The following is a 14,545-nucleotide window of genomic DNA, read 5'->3' as shown; positions in this document are numbered from 1 at the left end:
AATAGCCATAACCTGGTCCTGCTTAGCCACTTTATGGGGATACTTACAGAAAGTAAAAAAGCACTATACGAACCCAAGGTGCAATATTATTGACTTTCCTTGGTCTAACTACATCCTTTTGGAAGGGAAATAAATGTCAACTATGACACTCATTCATTTAACTCCTAATGAGTGGAGGACAGCAATGAGAAAATCTAAAGTAGGAGATAATCCCCAAACTATTTTTATGTGACTTTGAAAGATGCTTTGTACTTTCATTTGAATGGAGCTTTCGTAACTTTGATAAATGGTAAGTGCTTTTCTTGTTATTAACAAAACTGCACTAACTTTGCCAGGTATTTTTTTATAACCTTGTAGACTATGTTCTTCTTTTGTTTTTTAAACCATCACCACATTGATCAAACACGAGGACAGGGCAGCAGACTGGCTTCATTCTGCCTATAATGTTATGAAGTTAGGGTGGCAGTGTTTCACAAAATACAATTTAAGTACAATAATCAATTATCTGGATTCCAGAAGGTTACTTATTTATTTAGTAAGCACTTATGTCACTTACAAAACTATGAGGTAGAGTCTATTATTATTCATGTTTTACAAATCAGTCAGCTGAGACCCAAGGCCACTTAACTAGCAAGAGGTGGGGGGCAGGAAAAAGCCTGGCTCATAACGATTACAATCTGCGGCCTGAAATTTCCAGTTTGTCGCCTGCATCACCTTCTTCTTAATCCCGCTTCTCTCACTAGTCTAGATATGGATATAAACACACTTACCTATACATTCAACATGCAGGAATACATACTACATGCTGGGAGTTAGCGGTATAAAGTAGTAAATCACAGTCCCTTACCCAGAAGGCTTACAATCAAACAAGAGGGAAAAGACAAGTACACAAATGGTCACAGTAAAGAATGAGAGCAATGCTAGAGGATTCTATAACAAACTACTATGTATGGAAACACAAAGAAAAAATACTTAAATGAATCTGGACACTCAGACAAGGCTTCACAGACATGACTGAGATCAAAATAATGGAAGTGATCACTTCCCACTTTCGTAACTCTGATCAAGGGTAAGCGCTTTTCTTGTTATTAACAAAACTGCACTAACTTTGCCAGGTATTTTTATAACCTTAAGAACAGAGGAAAAATAAGAGCTGGCAATAAATCATCTATAATGCTGGCTCCTTGATCAGAAATGTTTAAAATAAAATTTTCCCCAGATCTGTCCTATGGACTTCAGATGCACATCAGGCCAGGCACGGATTATCACAGAAGCAGGGAAAGGACAACTAACGTTTGGAGGAGAGGAAGTGGAAGCAATCGAGGAGGTTGGGAAAGGGTAGGCAGGAAAGCAATCGAGCATCAGACTGCCTGGCTTCAAATCTGGATACAGCCACTGACGCAATGTGGGATGTAGGGAAAGGAACATTTCTGTGCCTCCTGGTCCTCATCTGGAAACGGAAATAATTTTGGTGCCTACCTCACAGGACTGTTGTGAGGATTGAACGAATTCATATACTCGTATGTTACGTGTGTATAACAGAGCCTGGCCCATGGTTAGCACTATACAAATGTTTATAATTATTGTTATTGCTAGTATTCCCTGCTCTAAAATGAATCTTCAAAGATGAGAAGTTGGTTGCATAGTTGGAAGAAGGGTCAAAAAGACAAACATCTCTTCCAAGTAAAGAGACAGCATGAGACAAGGCACTAAAACAAGAAACAGCAGAATATGTATTTACCGTGTTTCCACGAAAATAAGACCTAACTGGGGGGGGGGGAGACCTAACCGGAAAATAAGCCCTAGCATGCTTTTTCAGGATGACATCCCTGAACATAAACCCTAATGCGTCTTTTGGAACAAAAATTAATATAAGACCTGGTCTTATTTTAGGGGAAACACAGTAGTAACTAAAACCACATGGAGTTCAAAGTTGGTGATTAGATTAGCATTTCAGAGAGTGCTCTGGAAACTGCAGAGAAGATTAATCTGATGGACAAGAGACAAGATTAGTTATGAAGCTGTGACTACAAATCAGGGAAGAGATAATGAAATCTGAAGTAAGGCAGTGAAAGATAGGTCTGCCTATATTAAGAAATATTAAGAAATATTTAGGAAACAAAATTGGTAGAAATTGGTGACTGAGCGGATGTGGAGGGTTAAGGAGAAGGGGAAAGTTTATAGCTTGCATGACAGTGCCAACAAATGAAACTGTGAACTCAAAGGTAGGAACCGCTTAACAGGGAGAGGGGAAATGAGGAATTATGTTTCAGACACAGTGAGCTTGAGATGTCTACGGATTACCCAGAGATCCATCATGATGCAAACCGTTATGATAGCCTAGGAGAAAGGTCTAAGCAAACGCAGGAGACAACACACGAAGTGGTATGCAAACCCACAGCCTCGGAAAAAGATCTTAAGAAATTTGGAACACATCAACACATTAATGACAGATGAAGTCATGGATGTGAATGAGCTTACCCAGGAAGAACACCTAAGAAAGAAGAACAGTAATCTAGGGAACCCAAGAAACAGCAATAGTTACAGGATGGGCTGAAAAAAGAAATGCCAGAAGCTGTGAAAACCAAGTCAGTCAATCTTTACCTAAGTTCCAAAGTTAGGATCCATTCTGCGGAATTTCACAAGTATCTAAGCAGTTACTTTTGTCACTGGCTTTCCCCTCTCCTCTCATTTCCTACTAAGAAGTTCCAACTACTAGATTATGAAGTCTTGGAGAGGAAAGGACTAGAAGCCCTATCTGGCTTCCTATCACTAATACCCGAAGTAAGGCCTGGTACACATATCTTGTAGAACGAACCTGGCTGAACAGAGAAAAATGTAAAAATTTCCTGTTTATCAAGACAGAGGAGAAAAAAAAGGCAAAAACTCATGGAACTCCTAGGACCTAAGGTTGCTTCCAGCTCAGACCAGAGCCAACACAGAGCCTGAAGAGAGCAAAAGCAGGAAGGGGGCAGACTTTACACACTGCTGCTAGGAAGGTAAAATGACGTAGCTACTTTTGTAAACAGTCTGGCAGTTTATCAAAATATTAAACAGAGTCACTTGTATAACCCAGCAATCCACTATAAGGTATATACCCAACAAAACTGAAAACACATTCACACAAAAATTTGGATAGGAATGTTCATGGTGTTCAGAGCAGTATTATTCATAATAGCCCAAAAGTGGAAACAATCCAAACCTCCACTGACTGATGAATGGATAAGCAAAATGTGGTATTTCCTATTTCCATCAATGGAATATTATTTGGCAATAAAAAGGAATGAAATACTGATACATGCCACAACATACTAAGTAAAAGAAAGCAGACACAAAATGCCATTATTGTATGATTCCATTTATATGAAAGGTTCAGAATAGGCAGGTCCATAGAGATAGAAAATAGACTAATGGTTGCCAGGGCTGGGGGAGGGAGGAATGAGAGTGACTGCTAATGGGTATGGGTTTCTTTCAGGGTAACAAAAATGTTTTGGTTTTAGATAGTGGTGATGGTTATGCAACTTTGTGAATATACTAAAAATCATCGAATTGTACGCTTGGAAAGGGTGAATTTATGGTATATGAATTATATCCCCATTTTAAAAGGGGAAGTAGAAGCATAGAACGGCTAGAATCCATGCTGCATCCTAGATTTCTTCCAGTTTAGGTGATCCCCACACACGGATACCAACAACTAACTTAATTGAACAGTATTTGCAACAGTAACCACAAATGTTTTTAAACAATTTGTAACACAAGTTGACTGCATCAAAGGGATATCAAATTCCTCATGCAAAACTGGGAGTTTCCAAGTCTCTTCCGCTGGCGAAAGGAAGAGAACTTTCATATAACGTTTGCGACCCCGTGTGGATGCAGCTAATCTACATTTCTAGTTAAGGGAGATTCAATCCCAGTGTCGGTAATGCCAACAGAACTTAACTTGTTGAAGCAGAGACACTGGTGCGTGCGCAGGAGCAGCTTCTCCTACCAAATCCCCAGACGATGCTTTAATCCACACCAGAGTGGGTGGGGCCCTAACACAATGCCTCTGTCAGCAACATACAGAGCTACCCGGCCTTGATGTAATTCTCCACTTCACTTTGGAACAAACAAATGGAAGGGGATAAAGAACACAAAAGCTTTGGGGTGCTTGCAATTCCACCACACAGGAGCTGAGAAAACTGGGCAAGTCACAGTTTCACTGGATCTCTGTTAAGACGTTATGACATACCTCGTAAAGCAGCTGTCACAATGTAGGGCCCAAAAGTGATCCTCAAATATTAGTACTTTCCCAATTCATCTGAAAGAAAACTAATTGCTAGTACTGTACATTTTGGGGTCATATTGGAAAATAAGATTCATGAACCTCGTCTTTATGAGGTACTCAAACACATATTCCAGTACTTCAAGTTAGAAAACAAATAGAATATCCAAATTAGAATCCTTGACTCCTTTCTTTCTATGAAGCCTACAGCCATTTAATGACCATTCCTTTGCCTCTTCTTTAGATTTCATTCACTTTTAACTCCCATAAACTAATCCAAGCCACCTCTCACCTAGGCTGTAGCCACTGTTTCCTAACTTGTCTGCAAATCCTTCAGTGACTTCCCCAACTCCTCCACAGACCTGAACCTTGCCTGCCTGTGCAGCCCCATCTTCATAAATTACCACCTTAGGCCTTCCTCCTCCAGTCATACTTGTCTAGAACACTCTTCTCTGCCCTTTCCCCTGGCTTAGACATCATTGTCTCCTTTACCCTTCAGATCCCAATTTAGACATCCTGTGCCCAGGAAGGTGTGACCTTAGCAAGTCCAGAGCAGGTACCCCTCCATACTCACCTCTACTTTCGTTACTATAACACTTCTCAAGGTAGGTTACACTTCTCAAACAAGGCTGTATTTTCCATTACTAGACTGCAAGTCCCTCGAGGGCAGTGTTGTGTATAGTTTTCACTGCTTAATTCCCAGACATACAGTTAGAAACTACTGACCGAATAAATTATTACAATTAAGCGAAAATCTTAACCCATTGAATGGAAGATTTTACATATATTTTCTTCATATAAAAATATTTTTAAATATGTTTTTAAATTTTAAAGAAAATTAGACATAAACAAATGCAATTCTTCAGAACAACTGTGGAGAAAAAGGACTTAGGCACATATGCACTTTCTACAACTTTAACAGTTACTACCAAATATAATCAAAAGGAGCTAAACTACCTCAGTGGGAATGGTGCTCCTAACATTGTTATAAAACTCTTAATCTCCTTAACTGGAAACAGCAGAAAAAGTACATCTAATGCAAATTACAAACATTATAGTCAAATCACGCACTGGAGTGAAAATAGATGGAAACTGGTTTTTTTACCACCCCTCTTCCACCCAAAGAATGTTGAACGCGATCGCGCTGCTTACTCCCAATCGCTCACCAAGTGAAGGTTACTCTGAAATACTTCAAATTCCATAAGCACTCAGGACTGCAAAGATTGTGGGAAGAGAATGTTCCCAGCACAGACTAATGGACAGAAGGTACAAATGAAATAAACCCTGATGCATGATGACTATCTAAGGAAGTCTAAACTGAAAACTGAATGTATTTGTTCTGAAGTCATTAAACAAGCTTCAGTTTCTGAACTACGTTCAAAATACTTAACATATTTTATAAGTCTAAATGATAGGGGTTTGTTATTAAAGATAATTTCCTTTGTCTACTTTAGGATATATAAATCTCTCTATATATCAGATTTAGTATTTGTAGCTTTGATTTTTTTATACCAACAATTTTATTTCTTATCATGTGTTTGTTGCCTATGCTAACGAGAATACAAGTTACACAAACTCAGAATTTTTATTATCATTTTGGGGATGTGACCACCCTTTTTAACTCTGTTCCTATTTTAACAGCAACTTTAATTCAGTGATCAAAACTTCATTAGCTTGTAAACAAACTGTTTCTCGGGTAAACTGAATTGCCCTACATCAGGAACATAAGCAAATAAATAAGTACAAAAAAGGCAGAGATTATAAATTAGGGCAGACAAATGTGTATCTAGCCCCACGCCAGTAAAGAGCATTCTATCAATATAGTAAAATGCTAATCTCCTAATTAACAACCTAATTAGGTAATTATGGCTTTGCAGAGGGATGCCGAAATGAAATATGACAACATGGTCACCTCTTTATATGGCACCTGTGGGCCTTTTCAGCTGTCATTGCGAAGAGTGCAATATCAATTTGAACAGATGACAAAGTGCTGTCATTTTTCATTCTGATAATATACAGAATGCTTTGGACAGAAGCAGTTTACAAAAAGAAACATCTTGCCTGGTATTTCCCTAATTTAAATATGCGTAAATAGTTCGTTAAAATTTCTGCATGCTTTTTAATATTGTATATAGGAGAATTACCAAGTACATTAAGGAAAGAAAACCTAACCTCCATCATGCTTAACTATATGTGTGGAAACCACTGCAATTTCAATTATGAAGTATATGACAATTAGAAAAGAGTAAGAGGCACCAATTCATCATGACTTTTAATAATCATACTTTTTGAATAGTTACAGAAAAATTAAAATCCAAACTTTGATCTTCAATTTTTTTCTTACCAAAAAAAGTCAAATAGAAATTCACACTTCTAATTTTCCATACCTAGAAAGTACTTCCCAATAGCTATGCATTCAACTCACAAAACAAGTTCTCTATATACAACTGTCCAACCTCACAGAGACAGGAGTACACGCTCTCTGGAATACAGACCTGTCACAGGACTACTCACTGTCCCAGAGGTGATGGCAGCACTGGGACACTGCTACCACCATGAACACAACTCTTTTTCCATAAATACTGTCTTAAATAGGATTTGGGCGTGAGGAAAGGAAGGCTAGCCTGGGAACCTCAACATCATTTGTCAAGATCCATGAAACCACATTCTAACTGTAAAACAACTGATGTGAAAACTAACTTGAAAATACAACCCATTTATAATTTCAGACCATCTGCATTAGTGAACACCATTTTGGTTAAAATGGTGTTCACTGGTTCTACTCATATTTTTTAATACTAAGTTTAAACTAAAATTATTTTTTATTAAAAAATAATTTATCAGAGAATATTTTGGAAAACAGAGAAAAGCATAAAGACCTATCATCTTACCACTTATTTCTTTTTTCCCTTATGTTTGACATAATTGGGATCACACTTTATAGTTTTATACCCTTTTTTATTTCATGTCACATGATAAGCATTTAACATGTCACTAAAATTCTTCTAAAACATCTCAAGTGACTGCACAGTATTTCCAGTCTATGGCTTTTCCATAATTTCTCTAAATTCTTTATTAAATAACAAAGTTGTTTCTAATTTTTGCTATTATAAGTACTGTTGCAGTGAACATCTTTGAACAAGAATATTTCCCTACATCTCTGATTATTTCTTGAACGATTCCTAGAAATGAAATCACAAGCTCAAAAGGCAAGTATGACTTATTTTTTTAAGACTTGTGATAAATATTGCCAAAAGTTTTTCCAAAAATGTTTTACCAATTTATATTCCCACTAACAATGTGAGTGATCATCTCGCCACCCACCTCTGCCACGAATGATTATTAGAGTTCTATTAAATCTTTAAACTTCGTATCATAAAATTACACCTACAACCAAACACTTGCACAATATAATCAATAACAACTTTTTGCAGGCAGTAAGTGTAAATGAGTAAGAAGGGCCATGGTTGGTGACCATCCCAAAACAAGGGCCAATTCTAATATCCAAATCTAGAACAGCATGGAACAGTGACAAAAGCACTATTTAAAGGAAAAAAACAAGGATTCAAATCCTACCCTTGCCATTATCTTAGCTCTCTACCTTGGGTCACTTTACTTCTCTAAGCTTCAGTTATAGCATTTGTAAGGTGGGGACAGCAGAACATAGTATCCCTTGTTCTAAAAACTTCAACTGGTAGTCACGGGCACACAAAAAAGGTAATATAAGCAATTGGAGGTATTCATTGTTATTTAACAAATCAGTTCATTTAATAGCCTAAAAAGAGCAAACTGAAACCATTTTCTCAACCGTGCACAGTTGGTAGATGTCCTGAGTAATGCACACAGAACAACTAGGAATTAACAAGACAAGTTTCATGATCCAGACATGCAGATGAGTCTCACTCCTTCACAATCACTCCACAAAATCATTTCTTGTTACTTTAACATCGGAATGTCTTGTGCCCCTGGATGCTGGTATCCATATCTTTCCAGGAGCACCGCGGTACACGGTACTTACATATGTCCTTTCTTTTAATCCTCACAAGGAGTGTATGAGATTGGCAGTATTGTCCTCACTTGAAGATTGTCCAGGTCACACAATTAATAACTGACAGAGCCAGTATTCAAATCCAGGTGGGTGTGACTCCAAAGCCTCACCTCACATCGCTTCAAGATTCAAGTCTGCACCTCAGTTCTTTGTCAGTCTCTTATGTCAGCAACTAAAGTTCAGATTAAAAATTTATTTTAAGAAGAAAACCATTCCTTCAAGCAATTTTCTACCAATGTCTCTGCGGAAACAGTACTTATTTATAATACAGTACCTTAAAATGAGTTCATAGGGAACTAAAACATGTTATTGTTTTGAATGTGTAAAATTCAGCCCATTTTGTCTGCATCAATAATAAAAGCATATTCATAAAAGTCAAGTGTAGGATATGAATCTAACATTGCATATACGTATGTAGGGGTAAATGTGACATAACATTCAATTTCTTTCACAAGTGATTACTAGAATTTAATTCCAATAGTTATTCTAATACCTTCTTGCTGTTTCCAGAATTTAAGTTCTGTTTTTTAAGTGGTTTTTCCCATTTTTCTCACTTTCAATTACTTAAACCTGTTTTCTTCTTTGGGTTCAAATTTTGTGTTTCCTATATTAAATCTACTTCCCCAATATATCTAGACTGCTGCCAACTAGAGTTAATAAATTTTGAATGACTGCTCAGGATTTATTTTCTTCATTTTTATATTCTATGTTATTTCCTTATATACAATAGAGTATGAATGAAAACAAGTATCTACAAGACCAATATTTCTTCAATTTTCACCTTGTGGAAGGTGGGTTATTAAAATAAAAATAAATTAAACTCTTGGGCTGGGAACTCCCTGACCATATTTCTCTCACTATGCTGGGTGTCTCTATGTCCCCTTTCAATCTCGTGTGTATATATAGTCAACAAAGCACAGTATGCATTTGGGGAGCACCTGGCCTGTCAAGGTCCTTTCCCAGAACAAGTAATGAACAAAGAATGGAGGGAAGAGCTGAGCAGTAGCTCTTTACCTGCCATCAAGGGAGGAGAAGCAGCATTTTAGATTTGAATCATTCTCTACTGGGGTCTGCCAGTAATCAGTTGTGTGACTTTAATTATGTCAATTAGAAATAGAGAGCTCGGCATCCTGAAAAGACCTCAGCAAGACTTGAATTGAGCTCCCTGTTATCATGGGGAGGGGACAAAAGATACAAAAATCTGGAAGTGACGTGACCAAAATCGAAAGGCTGTTAGTAGCATACCTATATTCAGAATTCAGGTCCCACTCAATGTAGTGCACTTCCTATTAAACAGTCTTTCACTGGGCTCCCATTTCTTCATCTCAAGAGGTTACAATCACCCCCGCCCTTGTTCACTTCATGACAGGATAGTAGAGCAGACCAAAGAGACGAGATCTGGTAGAAAAGTGCTAAGAGCACAAAACAAAAGTATTACAAGGGCACCTCCTTATCCAACCCCATTCCTCTTGAAATGTAGCCTGATTATAGAATAAAAACATTCACCCTGCCACTTCCCCAAAGACATCAGTATGAGTCAATTACAACAGCCCCTCATTCTGGCAATTTACCAGTAGACTTCTGGTCAATAACCATAACCTGTGTTGTGTCTCCTGCTTTGAACAGTGGGAACCAAAATTTCAGCGATCGAGTATATCAGAGTTCACAGTCAGGCAGCCTAGGTCTGTACACAGCCCACAAACGTGCTTTGGTCTATACAATAATTTTTTAAATGGCAATATATTTTTAAAAACAAGATTTCCAGCATCTCTTGAAAACCATGAAAAGATCCAGGGACAGTGGGCCTACTTTCTCACAAAGCAACAAGCAATTGGAGCTGAGAAGCGACTGACACTTCCAGACTGGTCCTGCGCCCTCCAGCTCACCAAGGTCTGTCCCAGATGCTCAAAAGAGAACTAAGTTAATAAATATTTGTTCACTCTTTTTGGGCCAAATTTTTCTGGCGTTATCACTCACTAGCTGTGTGGCTCTGGGGTAACATACTTAAATACTAGGCCTTAGGCTACTCGTGTTAAATGGGATCACAGCACCTGTCTCACAGAATCATGACGAATGAAGGAAATAAAAGTATACAAAAACATTTAACAATGACCAAAAGATAAGTGCTCAATTATTTTAAATTTAACACAAGCTGAAATGTGTTAATTTGTGAGTCAAAACTTCTCAAAAACCTCAAATTCAGAGAAAACAGAAGGTCAGCACACCTTCCATTGGGAAGAAAACATAATGTGACAGAATTCTTTGTCATATAATAATTTGGTATCTATTGCTGTGCCCTTAACAATAAGGCCTATGTATCAGAATAACAGATTCCCAACAAATTCTGAGTCTAAAGTATTTATAAATCCACTGAAGTACAACAGTTTCTAAAGTCTTCATTCATGAGTCAAGCAAACCAAGCCCTCCGCTAAAAAAATATATGTACATATATTTAACATGACAGATGAGGTGATGAGCTCCGTGAGTACAGTGGCCACATTCATTCCTCATTATCCCTACTGCTTAGCACACAGAACCTATGGCTCAAGGCCAGCACCTCTCTGAAGTTTCTCCCGAGGGTCCCCATCCACATGACAAAAAAGAAACAACATGGTGTCATACTGAAGAGTGGAGATACCAAAGACTAGCAGACGATCCCCTCTACTCACAGTTCCAGAGCTGCATAAACTCAAGGAATTCATTGAACCTCTCTGAGCTCTAGTTTCCTCATCTGTAAAATCAGTCAAGATGCTAACATACACCTTCCTGTACAGAAATAAATGGGATAATACATCGAACACAATGCTAGCACATAGTAAGTGCTCGTTAGCTACCATTATCCGCGTTCCCTCCTTTGTGCTCTTTGGTGCCCTGTGGGGACTGCTATCTTAATACCTATAGCACTTTACTATCCTGCACATAAATGTCTCCTCCCCTAGAATGTCAACAACCTCAAGGTGGGGACCTGGTTTGGTTCCTCTTTGCAACCCCGGAGTCTAACATTTCCCCTGGTACTGCTGAATGAATCACAGATCCTCAAAGTATTTATTAACTGGAAAAGTTATAAGCAGAAACTGGAATTTACCTCTCTTGCCTGACACTCAAAGCCCTCACTCACACTGATCCCTACTGACCCTCCAACTTTACCCCCAGTATCCCCAATAAAAAGAAGCAATCGCTTGCTTGTTTCACGCTGGTCTACTCACCACTCTAAAACCATGCCTCAGTTATCGCACTTTTGCATTTTATAGCAATTACTTCAGGCCCTTTATCTACATTAGCTTATTAAATATTCACAGCACTCCATGAGGTCCGTATTATCCCCCTATCCCAATCCATACTTGAGGAAAATAATGTTTATAATTTTAAAAACTTCCCGAAGGTCACAGATCTAGTAAGAAAAGGAACCAGGAATTGACCAGAGTTCATGGTTATTCTCTACAGAATGACTTTCCCGTTCATATTCAAAGCTGAGCTGACCCACCGACCACCTTCTTGCCTTGGAAGATCGGTCTTCTCTCTACATTTAAAGAACCATCTACACCACAAATTTTGACATTCATATTTTTTCTCTCATATACTTGTTTCAATATGTACTTGATATAGAGAGCTAGGGTGTGAGAAAGAAAGCAAAACACATAATGCAAAAAGTAGATGTAGGTATCAGACAGACCTGGGTTTGAATCCTGGCTGTCTTGTACCAGCTGTGTAATTTATCCTGAGTCTTCCTAATCTGTAAATTGAGGTTAAAATGATTAAACAAGAGAAACCTATAAGTAATATCCAGTACATAATAAAGCAAGCTTAGTGAACCCCACATTATAAAGCATTACCTGGCCATAGCACACTCCTCAAAACTTAATGACCCACCCCCCTCCTTTGCTACTACTGTGCCCCAGAAAGAACTCTCACACCACTCTGCTTTGGAATTACTCGTTAAATTGAGCTCGCTGCAGCAAAGACTATGTCTTATTTATCTCTACGTTGTCTGGTATTGTACCTGGTAATACATCCATAGTCAATGAATGTTTGCTAAGAGCAATAATTGTAGAGATGATAATGAGAGTTTATAGGAGTGTAGAAAAGAAGTAATTTCCAGACTGGGGTTGTCCTGAATTGGTTGAAGGAGGCCAATTTTAGCTGGGCCCTGGATAACAGCTCAATAGGTGGAAACAGAAAAGCAGCAACCTTCTAGACAGGGAAAATGTCCCACAAAAAACAAGGATCAAAGAAAAGAACAAACATGATTTGAGATCCTATTTATCGAAAGTAAAGGATCAGGGTAGAGTGATTTAGGAAGGGAGCGATTTCCAGCATGGCTGGAAAGCTGGTTAGGTACCAGATAAGGAGGTGTAGAGGAAGTTGAGTTCAATATGGCATCACAGAGGTTGAAGGTAGGTATGAGCACAGTGCTGAATGGGAAAGGGGCCACCAGCATGCCTCCTAGGCTCCAGCAGGCTTGCAAGTATGGAGACTGAAAAAGATTAAAACAATTATCAATGCTTCATCAAGAACTCTCTCAGCATTTTATTGAGCACCCTGTGTGGGCTCACAGTGTATGAGGAATAAAACACGGAAGGCTTCCTTTTCCTGCTCTAGTGGGTTTTTAAATTAGGAATCCACCCCTTTTGCTTGTCAAAAACAGAATGAGAATGTTGGCTTTACCTGATGTATGTAAACACCTGTCTCCATGTGACTATTCACATCTGGGGAAGTTTTGGATTTTACTAGTTTTGGTTTATTGCGTGACGCTCTGCACGGTGCCAGGCACTGTGACAGGCTTCAAAAACTACTTGTGCTCATGCAGAATGAAATTTTAACCATTTTCTGTGTCAACTTTTAGGCCTCCGGTTAAATACTCCTGTTTAAACTACAATCATTTTTTTCAGCCTTAAACAGATCTAAGACTCCTTGCCATTCCCATAAATAAAAAGCTGAATCAAAGTTACAGCAGCACTAGCTACATCTAGAAAAAAATAGCTCTGCGAGGTTGTTTACCCCTTTGGGGCAATGGGGAGAAGGGGCACGAGGAAACAGGGACCACACAGGCAATGCTTTAAAAACTTGATTTTCACGTTATGAAGATTAGGACCCCTAGTTGTTGCCGAGTGTAGGGCCAGGAACTGCCGGAGCCAACAGTACCCTCTTCCCGACCTCTTCCCAACATCACCAGGTCCACTAGTTTGTCCTCCCCCAAATCACACACCCAGCTAGCTGTCAGGCTCACAGACAGCGGCTTCCAGTTCTAGAAAGGGCCAGGAAACGGATGCTCACGGGAGACCAGAGCAAGGGCCATGCTGCCCCCCGGGCAGCGCCGAGAGCAGAGGCGTGAGGAGGGCCGCCAGGCTCCCTGGGTGGGCTGGCAGGAGAGCGAGAGTGAGCTAGCGGCTGGGGCAACCTTTACCTGAAGCTGCTGCCACACTACGGACGGGGTCGGCCGCGGGACACGTTCTCTGGGGGAGGGCTCGGCTCCCCCGCACCTCCCGGCCCCTGCCCCGAGCTCCGCACTCTCAGAATCCTCGGGCGCTGTCGTTCCTCCTGGCCGGCTCAGCTGCTGCTCTCCGGGATCGCCCTCATGCCCACGTTTCTCGCCGAAGCCAGCCGGCCGGCCGAGTAGCAACCCTGCAGCCCCGAGTCGCACCACGACCCGGAACCGCACCCCATGCACCGGAAGTCCCCGACCGGGAAGGAGCCGCTGGCTAGGGATGTAGTGCGCAAGCCCGGGAGCCGAGAGCTTGGAGAGAAGCCCTCCCGCGGGGCGGGGCCGACGGAGTCCGTGCGCATGTGTGCCATTTCCAACCACCCCACTCCATCCCATCCCACCCCCCCACCCCGGCTGACGCCTGGGTCGGAGGTTAGCTGGGAACCTGGTGAGGTGCACCTGCCCCTGGACTTCGTTAGCTAGAAATCAATGTTCGCGTTCTCCTTCAAATCTCCTTCTCTTTTCATCCCGCTTCCACGGAAAAAACCCTATGTTCATCCAGAAATGAGGGATGAGGCAGCTTGGCCTCTGGGTCAGAAAGACCTGGGTTCAAATGCCAACTCTAACTTGCTGTGTATGTATCCTAGAACAAGACACCTGCCCTCTCTGACCCTTGGTTTTCCCATCCATACAATAGTTCCAATTTTATGGTGCTGCTGTGAGAATCGAATGGGATGATGCTTTTAAACCATTAAATGAGGCGCATGACATACAATAAACACTTAGTAAATGTTATTATGCTTATTATCTG

At 40.1% G+C, this 14,545-nt stretch overlaps 1 protein-coding gene across 11 annotated transcripts in view; it reads right to left on the bottom strand.

The window, feature by feature from the left end:
- The window catches only part of MAPKAP1 (MAPK associated protein 1), a 216,611-nt gene extending 202,621 nt beyond the window's left edge, over positions 1 to 13,990 (bottom strand). For 3 of the 11 annotated variants that reach the window (XM_074331020.2, XM_019728590.3, XM_074331021.2), the window contains exon 1: positions 13,717 to 13,989. The gene's annotated coding sequence lies outside the window, so the exon portion shown is untranslated. Of the gene's footprint in view, positions 1 to 8,282; positions 8,485 to 11,985; positions 12,046 to 12,651; positions 12,787 to 13,716 lie in introns of all 11 variants that reach the window. The other 8 variants (XM_019728585.3, XM_074331018.2, XM_019728584.3 and 5 more) reach the window with 5 other exon arrangements.
- Positions 13,991 to 14,545: the final 555 nt, after the last annotated feature.

This window comes from Rhinolophus sinicus, chromosome 16, assembly GCF_057876585.1.
Source record: "Rhinolophus sinicus isolate RSI-liver-muscle chromosome 16, RSI-T2T, whole genome shotgun sequence".
In the NCBI taxonomy this organism is placed as follows: Eukaryota; Metazoa; Chordata; class Mammalia; order Chiroptera; family Rhinolophidae; genus Rhinolophus; species Rhinolophus sinicus.
The sequence above is the reverse complement of the archived record's forward strand: the minus strand, read 5'-3'. Positions and strand labels throughout refer to the sequence as shown.